Source organism: Numida meleagris, chromosome 5 (genome assembly GCF_002078875.1).
Source record: "Numida meleagris isolate 19003 breed g44 Domestic line chromosome 5, NumMel1.0, whole genome shotgun sequence".
Classification (NCBI taxonomy): Eukaryota; Metazoa; Chordata; class Aves; order Galliformes; family Numididae; genus Numida; species Numida meleagris.
In genome coordinates this window covers 64,234,248-64,254,163 of record NC_034413.1, presented here as the reverse complement: position 1 = coordinate 64,254,163, position 19,916 = coordinate 64,234,248, and the positions used below count along the sequence as shown (strand labels likewise).

General features: G+C 45.3%; 2 long non-coding RNA genes across 3 annotated transcripts in view; both read left to right on the top strand.

Moving 5' to 3' along the window:
* LOC110399819 lies at positions 8,633-11,751 on the top strand. The gene is made up of 2 exons (XR_002439424.1): positions 8,633-8,676; positions 10,235-11,751. It is a non-coding gene; the product is annotated as an uncharacterized LOC110399819 (long non-coding RNA).
* Positions 15,760-19,916, top strand: part of LOC110400643 — a 48,773-nt gene continuing 44,616 nt past the window's right edge. The window contains exon 1 of one of the 2 annotated variants that reach the window (XR_002439986.1): positions 15,760-15,890. This is a non-coding gene — a long non-coding RNA (uncharacterized LOC110400643). Of the gene's footprint in view, positions 15,891-16,554; positions 16,876-19,916 lie in introns of those variants that run through there. The other variant, XR_002439987.1, reaches the window with a different exon arrangement.

Here is a 19,916-nt window from a genome sequence, read left to right as displayed (position 1 = left end):
TGTTTGTGTCAGACTTGTTAATGTCATTACATGGGAAGTTGTGAGCATGGGTTCCTACATATCTGCTATGGTTTTGGAAGAGTAACATTGGCTTGTAAGGTAGAAATCGTTATGTGCATTGTATAAACTGAAGTGTGAACTTGTTAGAATGGCAGTTTATATGTTCATCTGGACAGCACTTGCCTATATAAATCTGTCTTCCCCATTGTTAGGTTTGTTCATCTACTTCATCTGTAACATTTTTTTTCCATTTCCTTTCGAGTGGTGGCATACAGGAGACAGTTCTGCCTTTGAAATCTCTATGGTTTTTCTGCAAGAAAATACCATGTAGATAAAAAGTGAAGTGAAAACAGTATCTTTCTCATTCTTTCTAGGAAGAAAGCTTCATATATTGAGTGAAATTACTTGCAATTTCTGTTAATATTGGATAGAAAAATCTACTTCAGACGCTCACAAATATAGTTAAGATTGTTTACACAGAAGACCACAAGAGGGAGATCTCTTGGTTTCTTCTCCTGAACTGAAAAGATTTCTCAAGATTTTTTTTTTTAACAGAGCTTTCATTTACGTCAAAGCATGATAAATGAGACTCCAAAACAAGGGTGAACGTGGAAAGCTCTTTTTACGGTAAATATTAGAAAAAATCACATGCTAGATTTGAATAGAACCTTGGTACAAAGAACAAAGCTAAATAATTGTATTACAAAGCTGTTAGTAACCTCTCCTGATCAGCGACACAGTTCTTGTATGCATAGCATTGACAGTTTTCAAATAATGGCTTCTGGAGTCATAACTGCTGACTAATTCATGTGGTAAGGCCTGTAGGCAAATATATGTAAAATAAAGAGATTAATATAAGTTTTTTTTTTTCCCAATGATCCTCTGGTTCTGCAACTGTATCGTGCTTTAATGACTGGAATTCCAGTGTCCTGAAGATAATGCAGCTATTTTTCCACTGAAATTAGGTCTTGAAAATTCACTGTGAAGAATCATTCATGCTACATAGTTGCACGCGTAGATTACCTGTATTTCAGAGGACTCTTACCTGGCAGGAAGGGGGACTATTTCCTCTGGTAGCTCCCCCAGGTCTGGTGCTCTTGGTGCCCTGTATTTTTGTGGTCGAACTTCTGGAAAATGATACGACTGACAAACACAGCACCTGGTTTGTTGTGTGGCCTTCTCTCTCCAGAGTTGAAGGGGTGGGTACCTCGTGGCGTTCGAAGGAAATGGCTAAAGAGTGCTACATGTATTTTCGTTTTCAATACATAAACTTTATTTTCCTGCTCTTTAAGAAGTAAAGTAAATACAGTGTAGTTCATAGCCAGGGTACATTTTCACTGCAGTGGAAGCTCCCTCCATCTTTTCTAGGAGTGCTGTGTAGTCCTGGCTTAGTCGCGGATGTATTCCCCACCATGCTTCAGCATGGCTAATGTACAGGCACAGCAATATTGGGCAGTGGATAGCTTTGGCTGTATTTGTACTTAAGCCTCAGTTCACATATACAAGATCCAGAAAGCTGTGCTTTGTTTTGCTGTTACATTTAAAGGCACCCGCTGCTCCAACTTGGAGGAGCCAGGACGGTCAGTGAGGAGGCACCATCAAGAAGAAGGTGATGCATGAGGAGCCCGAGGGGTGGAAACTGGGGCAGGCGTTAAAGGAATGGGTCACAGGGGGATTGGGGTGGCCCTGGAAGGCAGCACAATGAGACTCCAGCAAATTTGGCTTTGTACGTGTACTTTGCAGGCTGTTGAGTCGTGAATGGTGAGTGGGTTGGAAGCAATGCACAGCCTCTGATTAACTATTTAAATAAATGGGAGAAACCCGTGAAAAGGAGGAGTTTGATTTCACCTTAGGACCTGCAGTGCACCAGGAAGATGTGCTGGCAGCTTGACTTAGAGTTTATGGTGGAGGGGAAGAGAGCAAAACCACGCCGAGGTCAGCTGTGGGTTCTGCTGGCAGCAGTGCTGGCTGCTCCCTGCAGGTGGCAGGGCACAGCTGGGCACTCGGGGAGCTCCAGATTGGATGAAGCAGGGAGTAGGGATGCCCACGGCTCGGTGCAGCTCTGGCTGCCCTTCAGGGCTGTCTTCTTGCAGTCATTGCATGCAGCAAAGGGGGTGGCTGGTGGTGGGGCTGGTCTGCAGGCAGCTGTCTGGGTTAGAGCAAAGGCATCCAAGTGTGCAGAACCTGGCTGTGCTGGGTAGGAAGGAGGTGGAGGCAGTTCTCACATAATGTGTTTTGGTAGCTGGGTTCTAGCTGGGGGGGGGATGGGGAATAGGAGAGAGCAGGCTGTGCCAGAGAGGGATGGTGACCCACAGCCTGGCAAGTTCAGGCATGTCTGGGTTGAGATTTTGGAAGTGCCTTCTTTTCAGCAGCAGGGAGCTCTCGAGGGCTGGATTCTGTCTCTGATTCAATAATAACTGGACTGAAAAGCAGCTGTCACGCCAAGGAATCAAGCCGGTTCATACGTGAGCTCTTTGACAGAGGAAGGAGTTGACATTTGAGCCTGGAAGCTGTCAGGCTGAGAACAGGAATCGATGTGAAGTGTAAAATGGGTGGATTTTGCCTTCCAGCTGTACTTTCAGAGAGGGAAGTGCAGGTTTGCGAGTTTTTAATCAGGGGTTTGGTACGTGGAGATGTAAGGCCAGGTTGTTTCTGCTGCCAGCAGTGAATAAAAAGCACTGGAGCAGCACAGGACTGAATGGCTTTGGGCTCCTCCTGCGCCAAACTCTGGATCCTGGTAGAGGTCTCCTGCTGCAAAGAGGAGCTGCGTGGCCTTGGTGTCACTTCATTGGGGCTTACACAGCACAGTTTCTTGTAGCTGTATCTGTAAATAATGTTGAACTTGCCATAAAATGACATGTGGGAGTCTTTCAGAATGTGTTTTGTATTCTTTTTATGCTGTAGAGATGATGTCAGAAAATGCATGGGGGCGTTGCTGCCTTCTTGTGCATCAGGGATCTAGAAATGTATGAGTAGCTCTTATGAATGACTTGGATTGAATGGAGAGATATCAGTAGTTAAATACTCAGGTGTAGTACTCAGTTACAGACTTCTATGTTGAGGATAGCTCGGGAACTGGTTTACATCAATGTTCTGTGCCCGTAATGCCGGATCCAAGCTCGAGCAGCTGTGTTGGTGAGGTGATGGGCCTTGTGGACAGCCACAGGGATCACGTGAAATGTGTCTGGTGAGGAAAACCCGAGGTAAGTTCAGGAGCCCTCTGCTATTCTTCAACTTGTGCTGGTCTCAGTGACCAGCAGCCATGGTGTTTATGCCCAGAAAGGTTCTAGGAGCACTATAATCTTCTACCAGGCCTCGGGGGCAGCAGGAAGCAATAACAGCTGTCCCAAGGAAGGGCGACAGATGGCGTGTATGGGGCATCCATGTGAATCCAGGAGGAAGCCAGAACTCCAAGCAGCGAGGGTCACGCTATTGCAATTGGGGTCTGTGCGGGCTGCTGGTGAGTGGTGGGTGCCGGCCTTATCACAGGGCAGTGCTGAGTGCATGTCTGCCCATTATTGATGGCCTGAGGTGGCTTTGGCTGAACGGAGCTCTGAGGGGAAGCAGTGAGGGTTTCGCATTCAGCCACGGGATGGCATCTTCCTACAAGAAATCCGGTGTCAGCGCAGCCAGGGAACAAGCGTCTGGAGCAGGGAGCTGACAAACTTCAGGGAGGGGTTGTGGCCTGCGCATGAGGTGCTCCGGGACAGACTGCTGTGTTGGGTGGATTTAATGTATGGGGAGATGGTGTTTGTGGTGTGTGAAACGACGGCAGGAATGGTCTGTGAAGCTGGATTCCCATAGCAATTCACCTCCGAGTTAACCTGCCCTCTCCCTGTACCGTGGCCATGGCCTGGGGGTGCTGTGGGTGCTGCTAGGCTGTGCAGGATCTGACGCTCACACCCAGGGCTGTGTCCGGTGGGGTGGAGGTGGGACAGTTCTGACAGTCCTGCTGAAGCCAGATGCTGTTCGTGCTTTGTGTCATCCACAAAGCGTAGGCAATGATAATACTGCCCTAACGTGGTGATGCTTACTTCAGGGATGTCACAGCTGATGCACACACTTTTGCCTTAGTGTTGGTTTGTACAAAGTAGGATGTGCAGGTTTTCTATTTTTTTAATTTTTTTCCACCAGAAGAACCATATCCATGATGTTTTGGTCAGGATGGTGTCTGTGGTCCTGGATCACCTTCCTGGCCTGCTCCCTGAGCCTGACTCCCCCTCTGCTCTGAGAGCAGCCACAGGTGCAGGTGTTAGCACATCTCACACCCGCGTCCTGTATCCAACAGCACATCCAGGTATTCCAGCAGGGATAGCTGTGTGAGAAAATGGTACTGGGGCTGCAGCTGCCAGTGAGAGATGCAACTGCTCTTGGAGCCAGTGGCTGGAAAATAAGAGGAGATGGAAGTTTAAATTGCACAATAATTGGTCAAGGAACTGCACAACACTCAGAAATATTAATTTTACCTCTATGTCTGTAAGATGTCTACTGATGCAGCCTCCTTCTGCTCCTGTCTTGTACCAGCTCTTTTATTTGTGAAGTCATTCCCATCACTTGCTGTGGCTCACCTGAGCTTCTAGTACAATTTCCTCTTAAACCAAACCTGCAGACAGCTGGGTGTAATTCAGCTCTCAGCTTGTGCTGCCCTAATCCAAAAAGATCAATGTGTAGGGTAGGAGCCTATAATGAACCTATTTCAGGTGGTGGCTTCCTGACTGAGGGCTGACAAATACAAGTGATCTGAAGCACATCCCAGGGTAGCTCTGGAATAACTGTCAGACGCCTTCTGTTCTCAGGTATCTAATATAGCTAATAAGCAACTGATGTAGCTGCCTAATTAAGCAGGAATTATTACCTGCTGGATACCCAGCAGGGGAAGGGAGCAGTGTAAGGGTGAAGCTCAAAGCGCACCCACTCACAGACCAAGGAGGGGAGCTCCTGTGTTCATCGATCCTGCTGCTTGCAGCTACCAAAGATTTGGTTAAAAGGATGCATGGAAATGGCTATTGAAAGAGAGGAGGGGAAAAAAAAAAAAAAGCCTGCAGGGTATTTGGCTGCAGTGCTGAGTGAAATCTCCCTTAAAGTGCCCGCCTGGGAGACTGGTGAAAATTAACGCCACGGTGGAAAGGCTCTGTAAAGGCCGTGCAGGATTATACCTGAGAATTTGCAAAGCAGTTCTGCTTGCAGAGATGCATTGGAGAGTGTTTCTCTCCTGGGGAGCCAGGAGAGCACTGTGCCAAGGGCAGCATCCCTGCTCACTCCCTCTGGGGTCAGTGTGCTTGGGCAAAGGGGACGCTGCCTCTGAAACACCTTTAAATACACCAGGAGCAGTCCTGGAAAATACTGCCTTTAAAAATCAAGCAAGCAAAAGGCTTTGGTGCTCTAAGGGCAGAAATGGGGGAAATCAGAGCTATAAAGGTTCTTTTAAGGCCCCATTTTCATTACTGCTAACAGTATTGCTGCTAGAGGTAGCTTTAAAAAAAAGGCTAAATCCAATGGTTTTTGCAGGTAGGGAATGTAAGAAAAAACAGCCATTTAATGGTGAGGAAAGTCACTATTTCTTACAAAGAAAAGTATGTTGTCTTGCTATGGGCAAAAACCAGGAGCTGTCTAAAAGATGGCATTTCTGTAAGCATTGCTCATGCTGAAGTCACCCCAAAACTACACAACAAGGTACATGGGAATGGTTTGAATTTACCGCCAGGGAAGTGTGAGGCTGCCAGAGATGAGGGGCTCCACTCGGTGACCTCACTTCATTTACTGCCCATTCTTCTTGCACCTCTTTCATTATTGCTCTTTCAGCTTTGCTTTCTTTCTGAGTAAAAATCCTACACTTCAGCTTGTGTTTCCTGTATACACAAATTGGTCTTTTTGCAGTCTCATTTAGTTGATACCCATCTAACTTCATAATCCTCTCTGGACTTAGCCTCTGGATCAGTCTCTCCTGCAAATGTCATTAATCTGCCACTAATTCCCCTTGCCACATGTGAGGGAGTGTGTTAAGTAATGCTGGTCCTAAGCGGTCCCTTTGGTACCAGCTAATGCTTCAACCAATGTTACTGCATTAAATTAGAGACAATGAAACCAGGGCTGCCTCACCCTGCTACTTTCTCTTTGGAGCTGGGGAGAGGAGGCAGTGTTGGCGTGGCTCAGCCTGCAAACCCTTTTCTTAAGCAGTGAAGTGTCCTGCACCTATTAATTGTCTGTATTTCTCATGCAGTTGAGTTAGAAGGGGAATCTCGAGTCTAAATAAGAGAAATAATGAATTCAACTGGAAGCACAACTCATGGGAGAGGGGGTAGAATGTAAAGCCTTCTTGCCAGATGGGCTGCACAGCTTCTCTGTATCCTGGAGAATTTGATAAATCTAATGGGGCTTTCGTACCTTGGGGGACAGGGCTGGAGCTGCCGGGCTTCCTTTCCATCTCGGGATCAATAGCGCAGTTAAGTAAAAATAACCCGCAAATAAAGAATGTGGAGCTGGGAGTGCAGCTCAGCTCTCACATGGGAAACAGAATCATAATCACGAAGCGCAAGCCAGCCATTTCTGAGGGATGGTGCTTCTTCCCCAGCAGTAAGGCAGCGGAGGTGCAGTAGGATGGTTCATATGCAGTCGGACCCAGTGCTGGAGTGGGAGCAGTGTGTGTGGGGACGCATGCTTCCTTGGGGCTGTGGAATTGCTTTTCTCTTTTGCCCCAGCAGTGGGCAAGCACTGACATAATGGAGTGGGAAGAGGTACGTGTTTGGAGAGCAAATTAAATTTTTGCTTTTGCCCTTGCGGGGACAGGAGAACCATAAATTTACTTGTCTCTAAGAGGTCATTGCTTGGTAATGCTGTGCATTCCACTGAAAGAGGAGACATATTCCAGAGGCTAAAAGGCAAGGGACCTGGCTGTGGTGGTTCGTCATACCATGTATGTTGAGCTATCCAGTTGATGTGAACCTGTGTGATGCCCAGAAGTGAAATCAAAATATCCTGATAAGGGTGGGGCAGGGTCAGCAGGAAAAGGAGGGGGGAGAACACATCCTCATGGAACATGATGCAGCAGGACACAGAAATGCCAGCTAGTGCCAAAAGCACGTAGAAAATGACCTGAAATCACTTGGAAGACACAGAGCTACACTGAAGGGTGAGCTAGTCCACAATGACACTGCTCTGAACGCAGTCCTTCAGGAGCACAGCAGCGATCTGACTCACCCAGTGAGCTATGAGGGCTGGAGCTGGCTCTGGTAAGGGCTGCCCGGAAGGACAGAGACCCTTCCTGCCTCAAACAAGATGAGTACTGTCCTGCTGGTAAGTAATGCAGCAGGACTGTGCCTCCCTGCAAGGCAACCTAAAGAGGTTACAGCAGGGAACAGAGGTCCCTTTGCACTTGCCAGAACAGATAGAAGAAAAACCAAAAGGAATAACTGTAGAGTTACCTTTGCCATCTTTCTTTACAAAGGAGGTGGGAATAATTAATATATTTTTTATTAAATTGCTTGTGTACCGCAAACATTGGGCAGTATATTTTAGGTGAAATTTGGCAGGTGGTTTCCTTAATCCTCAGAGCAGCTGATACATGAGCACAGGTCGCCTGAACCTCAGGTCTTTGTTTGTATTGGCCAACTGCTAACCCTGTCCTATATGGGCCACGACTCCCTGCAACTCACTGCTCTGCAGTGAAAGATGGGCAATGAAATGCATCAGGTATACAGCCCCAAATTTCATGGGCCATCAGCGTCCCTTGGTGCGCAGGGCTGTGTCTGTGGCTGTCAGTGCAGCTGCTCGCTGCAGGGAGCGGAGCTCAGCCATCACTCCTCCTGCCACTGCCTCCAGGCAGGATTTTATCTTAAGATGCCAAGACTTAAAGATAACTTATTTCCTTTCCTTTTTTTAATTTTGCTTTGGTTTCCAGCCTGGCACCAGAGCTACAATTTCTACAGCTCGTCGATGTATTACATCTACAGGGACAGCTCGTACAAGACTAATGACCAAAAAGCACAAGATCCGCTGGTAACCGCTTAATAACACAGTGCTCTAGAGTGTTTCTCTGGCGCTTCCATTTTTTATTTGCAGAATGTGAAATACATGCAAATATAGTGTCTTCAGGATGGCATGATGAGCCCTGGGGTGTTCACAGATCCTGGCTATAACTCTGGAATAAGGCAACACGTACTGATCGTGATATTGCTACTGTTGTAATAAGCTCGAAATGTTTGCTCTTTTCACCCTTTTCCTCACTCAAGGTACTGCAGATTTCTACTGCCCAGTCTGGTATTGCCGCCTCCAAACTAGCACATCAGCCCTGAGCTGCTGCTTTCCCATTAAAACCAGTGGAAATTGGGGTCCAAGTTCTCAAAGGTACGTGGTCACCCAACCCCAGTTGTGCTTACTGGCAGCAAGAATTATGCAGCATATCAACACCAAAACATTGTCATAAAAATAAATTGTGATGCTGTATGGGAACTGCTGAGTCATGGCCTGAACCACTGATTGAGCACCTGGAGGAAAGACCCAGTCAGCCCTGGGAGCACAGGTGAAGGCAATTCACCTGTGCAACCAGAAGGGGTGGAGCCTGGCTCCACCCCTCTTAGGCCTCATTTAAGGGCTGACTGCCCCTGAGGAAGGATCTCTGCCTGGAGATCCCTCCTTGGTGAGAGCCTTTTCCTGCGAGCCCCAAATCTTCCGATCCGGGTGAGTGCTGTATTTTCCTTCCACCTTTTGTAACGCTGTTTCCATTGCGTTAGTCCTGCTTATCGCTACAGATGCTGATAAACTTAAGATCTGGGAAAGCACAAGGTGAAATGGAATCAGTCGAGTCAGGAGGTACGGAGTAACGCAGAACAATGGAACTAACAGAAATTACAAGTGCCTGGAAATATAAAATAAATGATATGAAATAAAATGATAGGACAGTATGAGAGAGATGCGTAGGAGTATGAGGCCTGTTGAAATCCTGTCTAGCAAACCTAAAAAGACAATAACATGTAGGCAGGTGTAGACACCATAGAGAAGAGCAGCAGGCGAAGATTTAAAGCAAGGATATCTTGGACTGCAGTGACAATGAATAGAGATGCTGAAGCTGACAGAATGAGATCATAGAATCAGAGAATCGCTTAGGCTGGAAGGGATTTTAAAGATCTTCTAGTTCTAACAAGTGGTGGGGTTGCCACTCACCAGCTCAGGCTGCCCAGGGCCCCATCTGTGGCCTTGAGCACCTCCAGGGATGGAGCACCCACAGCTCTCTGGGCAGAAGCGCCAGGGCCTCGCCACTTTCTGAGCAAGGAATTTCCTCCTAACATCTAATCTAAATCTCCCCTCTTCTAGTTTGAAGCCATTGCCTCTTGTTCTATCGCTTTCTGCCCATATAAAAAGTTGGGCCACTCCTGCTTATAAGCTCCCCTTCGATGCTGGAAGTCTGCAAAAAAGTCTCCCTGCAGATAAAGAAATGATATTATGCAGACTTATAAGGAAAGCAGACCTGAATTTTCCATCTAATCCTCTCCACAGCATGGAGAAGTTGTCCCTGCGATCCCCTATCTGCAGACAGCTGAAACAATGTCATGAGACCCCCAGGAAGGGACGTCCAACACCGCTGTCTGTGGGGTGGGCTGCCCTGGGGCAGGTAGAAACCACAGTGGAGTGTTCTGTGGTGACATCTTTAGTAACCCCCATTCCACCTCCAGGTGTTTCTCTAAGTAATTGCATTGGTCTTGCTCGCTTATTTGAAAAGGTAATCTTCAAAGAGAAGCATAAAGAGAAATTTTTGCTGAAGGAAGATCGTGAATATCTCATTAGTAAGTCTCATTAGTAAGTCCCATTTTCCCTATTTGACCCTTTCCTGGCTCTATGCTGTCCAAGGGCAGTGCTGGTGATCAGTGTAAGCATTTGGCTCTTGCTCAGATGTACCATTCCCTCTTACCTCTGCATCCACGCAGCAGCGAGCTGGTCCACGTTACAAAGAAGCTGCACGAAATTTATAGCAGTAGGGAAGAGCTGACAGGACGTGTGCCATTTATCTCTGTGAAGCAAAGGGATGTAGGAATGTTAACAGTAAAATTCATCTGGAGTTTAAATAACTAGGAAAAAAACCCACCAATTCAACATGCACTTTTTCTTAAATATCAAAAATGACTCCAGCTACTAAAACTGAAAGAGACAGGATAAGTTCAGGAACCGATTTAAATAATATGTCAATAATTAATAGCAATAAAATACATAGGACATTACAGTTCATGCTGCTTTCCTTTAGAATGGAGCGAGCTGCCCGTGGCATCTCAGAGAACAGGAGGGCTGCGGCTTTGAAGGGATTGTGCCCACGTCTCACCGGGTGCCTCGGATCAGCAGCACACCTCAGCTCAGAAGACAGTGTTCAGAAATGTCACTTGGCAGCAAGGACCTTGCTGAAATGCTGGAAGAAGCAATCTGTCAGCAGTAATGAAGCTGGGCCTTAATTGGCCCAGCTGCAAGGTCTTGCCTGGGAATGCTGACAGGCAAACCATCAGTTGGATCTCTAATTTGTCTCCCAGCATGGCTCTTGAATGATGCTGAAGTACAAAATGTGCTTTTTTGGTAAAGCGAGTGGTATGTCTGCGCTACCCTGGGGCCTTTGCTTTGCTGCGCTTCAGTCCTTGCGAATGGATCTGGACAGGGCAGCTGGGGAGAAAATCGTGTGGGTAGAGAGAAAGAACGTGGTCTCGTGGGCAGCACAATGTGAACACAAGAGAAGAAGCAGCCATGCCCCAGCAGGTCTGTGCACACCAGAAGTGGCGGAGAGATGGGCTTTGCTCGTCCTTCCTTCCTGCAGACAGAACCAGAACAATTATCCTCCTGTTTGACTCCAGCTAAACGCATGGATGGAAATCCTGCAGCCTAGTTGCTCCATGTGGATCTTCCACGAAGGTAACTTGTTTTTGTGTCTGAAGCTCTACTTTAAGTCCAGTACTTTGTGCTCACTTGTATTTCTTTACATCCCAGCCTGTTCTGTGAGAAGAATTGTTCAGGTGATCTATACTTAAGATCCATTCATTGAATTAAAGGGGCTGTGTACTGGCTGGCATTCTAGCTGGAAGAAAAAGGATAAGAACATAAAGAGGATACAGGACAATCACGCTAAGCACTTGAAACAATAACCATTTTATGCTTTGTAAAATGGAAAAAAATGTCACTTAATAAGAGAAGAAAATGAGAATACCAAGCTCCCTAAAGCCAATGATGTGAATCAGCACAGGCTCAGCTCTGCCTGCAGTGATGAGGGATTTTCTAGTAACTTGGAAATTCCTGTGTGAGGAGCCCTGAGTGGGATTATTTGCATCTAAAGCAATTTCCAAAATGTAAATGGTGACCCGAACACACAGAGGCAGAAGAACAAATAGGAAATAGGTGGGAGAAATCCTGCAGCGCTGGGATGGGCAGAGCTCTGGCCACATTCACAAAATAAAAAAGGCAGAAACTCCGAGTTGAGCCGTTCAGCATAAAAAATTGGTGGACAATCTGAACGTGAGTGGATCAAAAAGAAACAAAAACCTAAACTACCTGCCCAAACACATCAAGCGTGTATCATGGCTGAAAATGGCTGGAGCCCACGAAAGTCCCATTTGAAGCACCAGGGGTTTTGCATTTGGCTCCTTGGTACTGCCGTTCCAGGGGTGACACGTGGCACTTCTGTGCTCAGGCTGAGGTCCTCAGGTGGCTGTAATGCGGAGCAATGTGGTTTTGATTTTATTTTTCTGGTAAGATACAGGTAAATTAAAATTCTTTGAAAACATACATGACCTTTGCTATTCGTGCTTAAATGATTCATGGCTAATGGGAAAAAAAACGTGGCGTGGTGCGAAATGCTAATTGCCCTATTTCTACTATGCTGGGTATTGGAAAGCACAGAGCCCTGAGAGACCCCAGGAACCCACATGAGGGGGTGAACCCAACACAGTTTGGGAGCAGCAAGCAAAAGGTTTTAGGGATATAGAACCATATTTTGAGTCACTGCAGCTAAAGCTAACGGGTCTCTGGAACCAGGTCCCACATTTTGCTGCTTGGCACAACACTGCAAAGCCCAGCAGCCTCTTTCCCCATCCCAGGGAGCTCTCTGAACTCCCGCACGCTGCCCCGAAGCACGGGGTGCTGATGGGGCTGTGACCAGGCTTCCTGCCAGGCGGTCGCTTAGTGCTGCTTTCTGCTCTTCTGCGGCTCGGGATGTGCATTTCTTGTAAACATTGCTCTTCTGGGAGCAAAAAGAGCTGATTTCTGTAGCTGCAAAATGAAAAATACATTCCAAGCTCGAGAAGGCTGAAACGGAATGGCTGCTCCTCTCGAGCTGACAGGATGACCTGGAGGTGGAGTCATTTGAATTAAAAATCAGTTCCAGTAAGTACCAGACAGAAGAAAAGGCCTTGTCTGGGGAAAAAAAAATAAAACCAGAAAGAGCTTCAGAAGTTTCCAAACTGGTCAAAACCCATCTCATTTGGTGATAGTTTCTCTGATATCTAGCTTGCTCTGACAAAAGCCCTCTTAAAGCCTTTAGTCTGCCCTCCTGCAGCTCTTCCATCATCTTTAGTTATAAACTCCAAAATATTAACCCGTGCTTTGCTCAGTGCTGACCCAACACCACGGAGGGCACGTGGCCAGCAACAGCCGCTGTTCCTGTCTGCACGTCCCCTCTTTGCCAAGTCACAAGCTACAGCCAGTCCCTGAGAAACAGCTGCCTGAACTTCAGAGAACGTGAGAAACAAGGAGCTGCAGAGAGCTTCCGAGAGAGGCTGTTTCCCAGCTGGTTTCAGTGATGGAAAGATGCTGTCCTCCTATTTCCCGCAGGAAGCCCGTCAGGCTCTGCCCGACGCTTCCATTTGCAGAAGCTGCCTTCTGCTCAGATGCGAAACAATGTCTTTTTGGCACTTGTTTTATTTTTGTTATTTATTTTGGCTCTGGTTTCCAATTCTGTAGGTGTGGATCCCATAAAGCGTAGAAGATAAAATGCATTACTTGCTCCTGACTTGAGGCGAGATTAAGGGTGAATGCTGGTGGGATCTCAGGAGGTGCACTGAAAATACAAACAAATCTTTTGTTATAACCCCATTTTCCTTCATTTCTCCAGAGATGATGAAAATGCCATTGAATTACGAATGTAAACTCCATCAGGATGGCATCCACAGCCCTGGCAATGTGTGGATGTGGAAATATCTGAGTCCAGAAGGTCAGGTTTGCATCCAGGGCCATCCCCTCACCCTTCTTCTTCCTACGTCCCTCTTGTATTGCAAAGTGCAACATCAGCTAAGCTATTAAGATGAGTCAAGCAGTTCTCTTTGACCTATTTATCTTGAATGAAACATAGAATCATAGAATCATTAAGGCTGGAAGAGATCACTAAGGTCACCCAGTCCAAGCACTGACCCACCCCCGCCATGCCCACTGACTGTGTCCCTCAGTGCCACATCTCCATGTTTCTTAGACACCTCCAGGGACAGTGACTCCCCCACCTCCCTGGGCAGCCTGTGCCAGTGCCTCACCACTCTTTCGGAAAATAAATTTTTCCTAATATCCAACCTGAACCTCCCCTGGTGCAATTTGAAGCCGTTACCAAAATGGACATGCTAACAGTACTGGAAAGAAAAAACAGATAGGGCACTTGTAGCAGTATTGTAATGAAAAAGTATGGCACCTGTAGCGGTTAAAAAAAATCTGTAAAATGTTAAATGGATGAGGTTGGTCTCAGCTGCACTGATGCTGATCTCCTTGTTAGCAAAGAGGTATTGTTGTATGGCAGTGGGATCTTGGATTGCACCGGCGAAACATCAGCAAAATATCTGTGTTACATGCCTTGTTTGTTTTATTTATCATGCTGCATGCAGAGGAAGCACCTCAAGAGACGCAGAGGAGTGTAAATACCATACATACACCAAGTGGCTCACATGAGCTCTGCCTGCAAGTGGAGGCCTTAATGAGTTTAAACTGTTTAGATTATCAAAAAGGAGATGCAGAGGTAACGTGACCACCGTGTAAGCCCACAGGGAAAAAGGAATGGCTGCTACGGAGTTAGGTGGCTTAGGGAGAAATGGTATAAAACAAATGAAAGCTGAAGCCAAATAAATTCAAATGAGAAACCCTGCAGAGTTTTCAGCAGTGAGGATGATGAATCGCTGAAGCAGATTACCAGGGGAAGCCGCTGATTCACAGCCTCTCAATACTTCTGAATTGCAACCCATTGTCTTGAGCCCAGAGTGGATGTCTTTAGTTAACCAAAAAATACCGGACTTAATAGGTAAAAGAGTGATGCTTAATTATTCTGGTGGGCGAGGCTGGAACTGCAGGTTTTCGTACTCAGACATGAGGCCCCTCTCACCCCTCTCCTTCCTCCCAGTGTTATGTAGACATACAGACATTTGCACCAGAGTTGTCTCTGTGTAGGAAACCCATCCATATGCACTGAAAAAGAGATTCCCACATGCAGGGCAATAACTGACAACTTCTATTTTTCCATGGCTCCAGTGCTACATTTATAACATTATGTGAAGCTATGTGTGGCAATAAGCACTGGAGCCGTCTCTGTTCCCCCAGCCTGGCACAGAGTCCATTAAGGAATCCCGTTGGCTCTCTAGAGAACACTCACAGCGCAGGCACTAAGATGCTGCTTTAGAAAGATAATGGATAAAGATGAAATCAGTTTTTCAGGCGAGTCGTCTCCCTCCGCAGGGACCATCTTTATGGTTTCAGTGATATAGAATAAAAAGAAAGAATATTTGCTTCCTAATGAAATGAAAAATTTCATTAATTTGGGGATATTCGTTCCTTTCAGAGCTTCACTACTTGAGTTCATTAACTCCATGGATGTGGCTTGCTCTGGTGCTGCCCCGCGGTCTGTGGCAGAATCTGCTTTGGGCTCACTGTTGAGAAATAGCACAAGATTTGAAGGGCTCTTCTGTTTACAGAAGCTGGGTTGGGCCATAGGAAAAACATAAATACTTAGAAAAATGATCTGTGAAATGGTTTTCTGTGTAGTTGAAATAATGAATTTAAAAAAAAAAAGAACAGTGAATAGGAAGGTGCTAACGAGGCTTAAAAGGGAACTTCTGATTTTCTTCCTCTATCTTTTCTGCTCTATTTCTCAGCATTCTTGAGTCTGCATGGTCCCTCCTTAGCAGCAGTTTAACAACTTTTTTCTTATTCACCCTCAAGGGGGAACGGATGTTCTGCAGTGGAACTGTGAACCCTTGAAAGCTGATGAACGTGCTTGCATAAGGTTTGCATTGTGGAAATCACCTTCACTGTAAAATTCTGCAGAAAACAAACTCTAGAAACGAAAAGAAAAGCAATTGAGGACCAAAAACCGTTGTTATTCTTTAAGCAAAAATGTAACTTCATTGAGTAGGAGTTCTACTGTCAAACAGACAAACATTTCAGCCTGCATGGCCGTTGCTGCCTTCTGATGAATGGTTCTGATTAAATTTGACCAGTTTATAGCAGAAGTTGTTTCTTGCCTCTAATATCAACAATGCATTATTTAACAGCATTAAATTCCCTAGAAAGCTGCTGGGGGGGCTGACAGGGGGCAAGGCTCGGCCTGCCTGATGCGCAGCCATGTACACAAGGGATACCAAGCCATTGGACAGGTACAAGGGCCAATAATCCTAAACAGTGCTACACCTGCACCTGTGGCTGGCTCGGGGCTCTCAGTTATTCCAGATTGCTGCCCTCTAACACCTGCTGGAAGATGGGTCCCCCCAGCTGGGCCATTTAACCTTCAGCAGCATAGGGGTTGGTTGAGGGAGGTGAAGGGATTGGTGGGGGGAATTGTGTTTATCAGCTTGCTTGGAGCATGAGGTCAGTTCTAGGAAGGGTGGCAGTAGAGGGGGGTCAGGTCTGGAAAGGTGTTCTCTGAGGGAAGAGGAGAAAAATGGAACAGAGAGATAAAGGTATGTGTGTATGTGTTTTGGGAGTGCAAAGGGGTGAAGGTAGAACCACTGAGTGCAAGTAGCTGGCATGATGTCACAGCTGGTCTAATTAAACTCATCATTTTTTCTAATGTTGGATATGGTTGAGCATCCAGACAGAGTAGCATGAGAATTTATCATCAGTGTGGGTGTTTCCAGTAAAATAGCAAATCTAATAATCTGCAATTACTTCTTGGCATTGGGATAGCTGTACTGAAACTCATTAGAGTAGACATTGATTTTTTTTTTTTTGTCTCTAAAGAACTTTTAAGCATTTGTTTAAAAAACAAAAACATTGGCAAAGCAATTTACCAGGAAAACATTATTATTATTATTTTTTTGTGTGGTCTGAATTTCTGTGGTGTGGTCACAGTTTTGCAAAGGCTTTGGCACCAATTCATTTTGTAAAGCTGGAAAAAGCATACAGGCTGCAATTCAAATAGGAGATATAACTGATAGCAATCTTCTAGCTTAGACTTTTGTTTTCTTTTATTGGGTGACTTTATTCTTTCCTAAATGTTTTGCTTCTCTAAGTGTTCTTGTAATTGCTGATGAAGAAACTTGAGTTTTTCTCAAGCATTTGCTTTGGCTAAAGTTGTGATCTTATGCAGCGGGGCAGTAAATAAGCAGTTATACCAAAACAAACATGGACATGGATAATCATAGAATCATGTTTCAGAGTGGGTCAACCTAGCTGTGCAAGCCGTAAATTACAATGTCACTGGCTGATGGCAATCAAAGACTTCTAAGTTTAAGGTGTCAGAATTTTTTTGTTATCCTCAAATGATTAGATGTGCTCAAGGTCTGCTATCATTTGAATGCTGTTACACAGTTCAGCAAGCACTTGACCTCTACCTGCTTGTGAGCACCGTAGGATTTAAGGACGTGCTCGTGCTCGTAGCTTGAAGGTCTCTGGCAACTTCTCTGAGCCTTAAGAGCCTGGGATTGCCTTTCAATCACAAACACGGTGAGTGAGTCACCCATATCAGAATTCCCTCCTGACTCTACATCAACAGACAAATGTGTGCTAGCTGGGGTGTGATAGCAAAAGTGCTTTTTTTCCTCTAAGACTCCTCTTCTTTAGAAGAAAATGATGTATTCATCCAAAAGCAGTTTAGGAGAGAAAAGCTTCTGAAATTTCCTCTTCGTGCTTTCAGAGACTGATAAACGTAACTGTAAATGCTTTTACCTTGTGATTTTATTGAAAATGTTGGCCTGTATACCTATAGTCTGCAGCTCCTGGCTGGAGAAGCTGTTAGCGTTCCCCTGGTAGTGCATCAGTCCCAGGATGGTGGGGTGCTAATGGGATAGCACTAGATTGCTGTGGTAAATCACTTCTGCTCTTGTTTTTTGTTGTCTGAGATTATCCACCAAGCACCACAGCAGAGGTCAAGAGGATCCTGCTCATCCAGCAGGGATATGGGCAATGGCTGCAGTACTCCCTATTGTGCATGGGTGTCCGTACACATACAGGTTGTGTTCTCAGTTGGGATGGTGGCTGAAGCAAGGAGTGCTGAGTCACCTGAAGGGGCTTTCTCCGAGTTTCTTCAAAATAGATAGGGAGGGAGAGAAAAATATTGTTCTTAAGTGGTTACTTGGAATTGCTTCTGGTAGGGGCCCAATTGCAATTACAGTTGTGCTGAACGCAGTGTCAGCTCTCCTGATAAACTCATTGCTAGTGCTGCTGTCCACAGTATCTCTATGAGACATTTGGTGCTATAAAGGCTACCCAGGGGAGGTGGGGGAGTCACCATCCCTGGAGGTGTTCAAGAACTGTGGAGATGTGGCACTGAGGGATATGGTCAGTGGGCATGGTGGAGGTAGGCTCGTGGTTGGACTTGGTGACCTTAGAGGTCTTTACTTACCTTAACGATTCTTTGTTTCTACTCCGTGATTCTAAAGAAGATAGCAGAAGACTTGAAACCTAACTTTTTAACAGCCAGTGCTCCTGAGGGTGTGATTTTCCAGGTTTGTTAGAAATGAGGAAAGTTGATGCTTCATAAAAGCCCCTTAGGGAATTTTAGCCAATCTTAACCATGCTGACACCACTTTTTTGATGACTCTACTGCTTATTGCAGTATGAGAGAACCTTGTCTTATGACTATGGTTGATCTGTTCATGTGGCTGGATTCATGATGCTTTGTACATAGTAATTTTTCCTGAAAGCAGATTTTAAATCTCAGTATGGTTGGAGCAGAAATGTGCTTTTCAGGCCTTCTAAACCATTCTCTTAGCCACAAACTGCTTTCATGTGAGGAGGTGTGCATGATTATTGGTTCTCATTTATTTCATGTTTGGAAATGAAATAAGACCCTCTGCCATGCAATAGGACCCTACCTGCACAGTCTTCTGTGTTATCCTTGCAATGGTTTATGCATGTCTAACAGCCCAGGATGAGACTGCGTTGGGTGTCTGTCAGTAGTAACTCTCCTCTTGCTAAGTGAGCTACTGTGGAGCAATAAATAACAACTTAGACCAAATGCAGCCTTAGCTGAACTGCAGCTGGAGAGAGGGAATGGCTGGAGGGAAAATATTCATCAAAAGTCAAATAAACCTTTCATCAAAATATTTTTTGAATGCTCTGTGAACCTCTACATGAAGTCGGTCATCCTTCAGACGTGGAGGGATAATGTGAAACACAGAGGAGCGTGTTGTGTTCTGTGATGTGGAGAATATTGGAAAAATGAATCTGTCACTGCTTTGGGTTTCATAGATGGAGAATGGATCTCAGCTTGACTCAGAGCTGCCATTAAATATGTTGTGTCTGGGGTAGATGAGCTGGTATATGCCTGAGTTCGGGGGTGTGGGTTTAGGAGGTGAAAAGTCACAATGACACCACACCACCAAAATGGGGCAGTTTGGCTTCTGAATGTGTGTTTTACCCACGTGCCTTGTACCTGCTCTGGTGTTTGCTGCATTATGTTCACTAAAAAGGGCAACCAGCACAGACAAGCAGGTAGCACTCTCTTAGTAGGTGAGAGGGAAATTTCTGCTAGGTTTTGATGTGGTTCTTTTCCACTTCCAGGAGTTTACATCCATCTCAGTTATCCTTCCCATTAGACATGAGGTCTCCGCTGGAAAAAAGCCTTTTAGAGCTGTATACATTACCTCTTTACATTTGTGTTGATGTTCTACTCAGCCATCTGTACCTGATACAGAAGTAAAAAGGAGTTCTCATCTAAAAATAAGTGTCTGTGAAGTTTAAAACTACCAAAACACTTTTTTCTCATCTTTCCTTGTTAAGGCCCATCTGGAAGTTTCACTACACTTAGATTGCTATACTCACGTTTGCCATGGTTTACAGCCTGGTTTGAGCTGGAATTTGTGATATGCTGAAGCTGAAGAATTTCCGAGTCCTCCCTCCTGAAGTGCCTTACCCAATGAAACATACCTTTTAAAATGTCATCTCTGCTAGCATACAGAGTAGAAACATTTTAACAGAAAGCCAGAGCATTTCTGTGGCAGATATTGAGTTTGTAGTTAGAAATAAGCGTGGAAGTTTAGCTGTGTCAGTGACAGCTATCACAATCATCATATAATAATTGGATAATGGTGCGATATACAGGGTGTATTGACCTAAAATTTTGTTTTAAAAATACTTTAAATGCTAATTTTGATGATTCTTAGCTTTACCATAAAGCTACTCATTGCTTCACATTGTTGTTTTACTGTTCTTGTCCTGTATTGGCAAGGTGAAATGCTTTCAGTCAAGTTGCTCTCAGACTATATTGGTCAATACAGGAATGAACTGTGTCGCTAAATTTCATGCTTCAGCCCAAAGACTCAATGAAATCCTACTGAAAGTGAAAAGCTCGTTGTTGCTTTATTTATTTTTTTTTTCTTCTTCTTCAATGAGTTGAGGTTTTCTTTGGGGTGTTACTGGGAATAGGGAACAGCACTAATAATTATAGTGCATTTCTCAGCCTTGTCAGTGTCAACTTCTTATTCCGGAATGGTAGAGCTGGAGAAGCCACAGAAAGGGCAGAGAGAAAAGTCACACATTCGTAA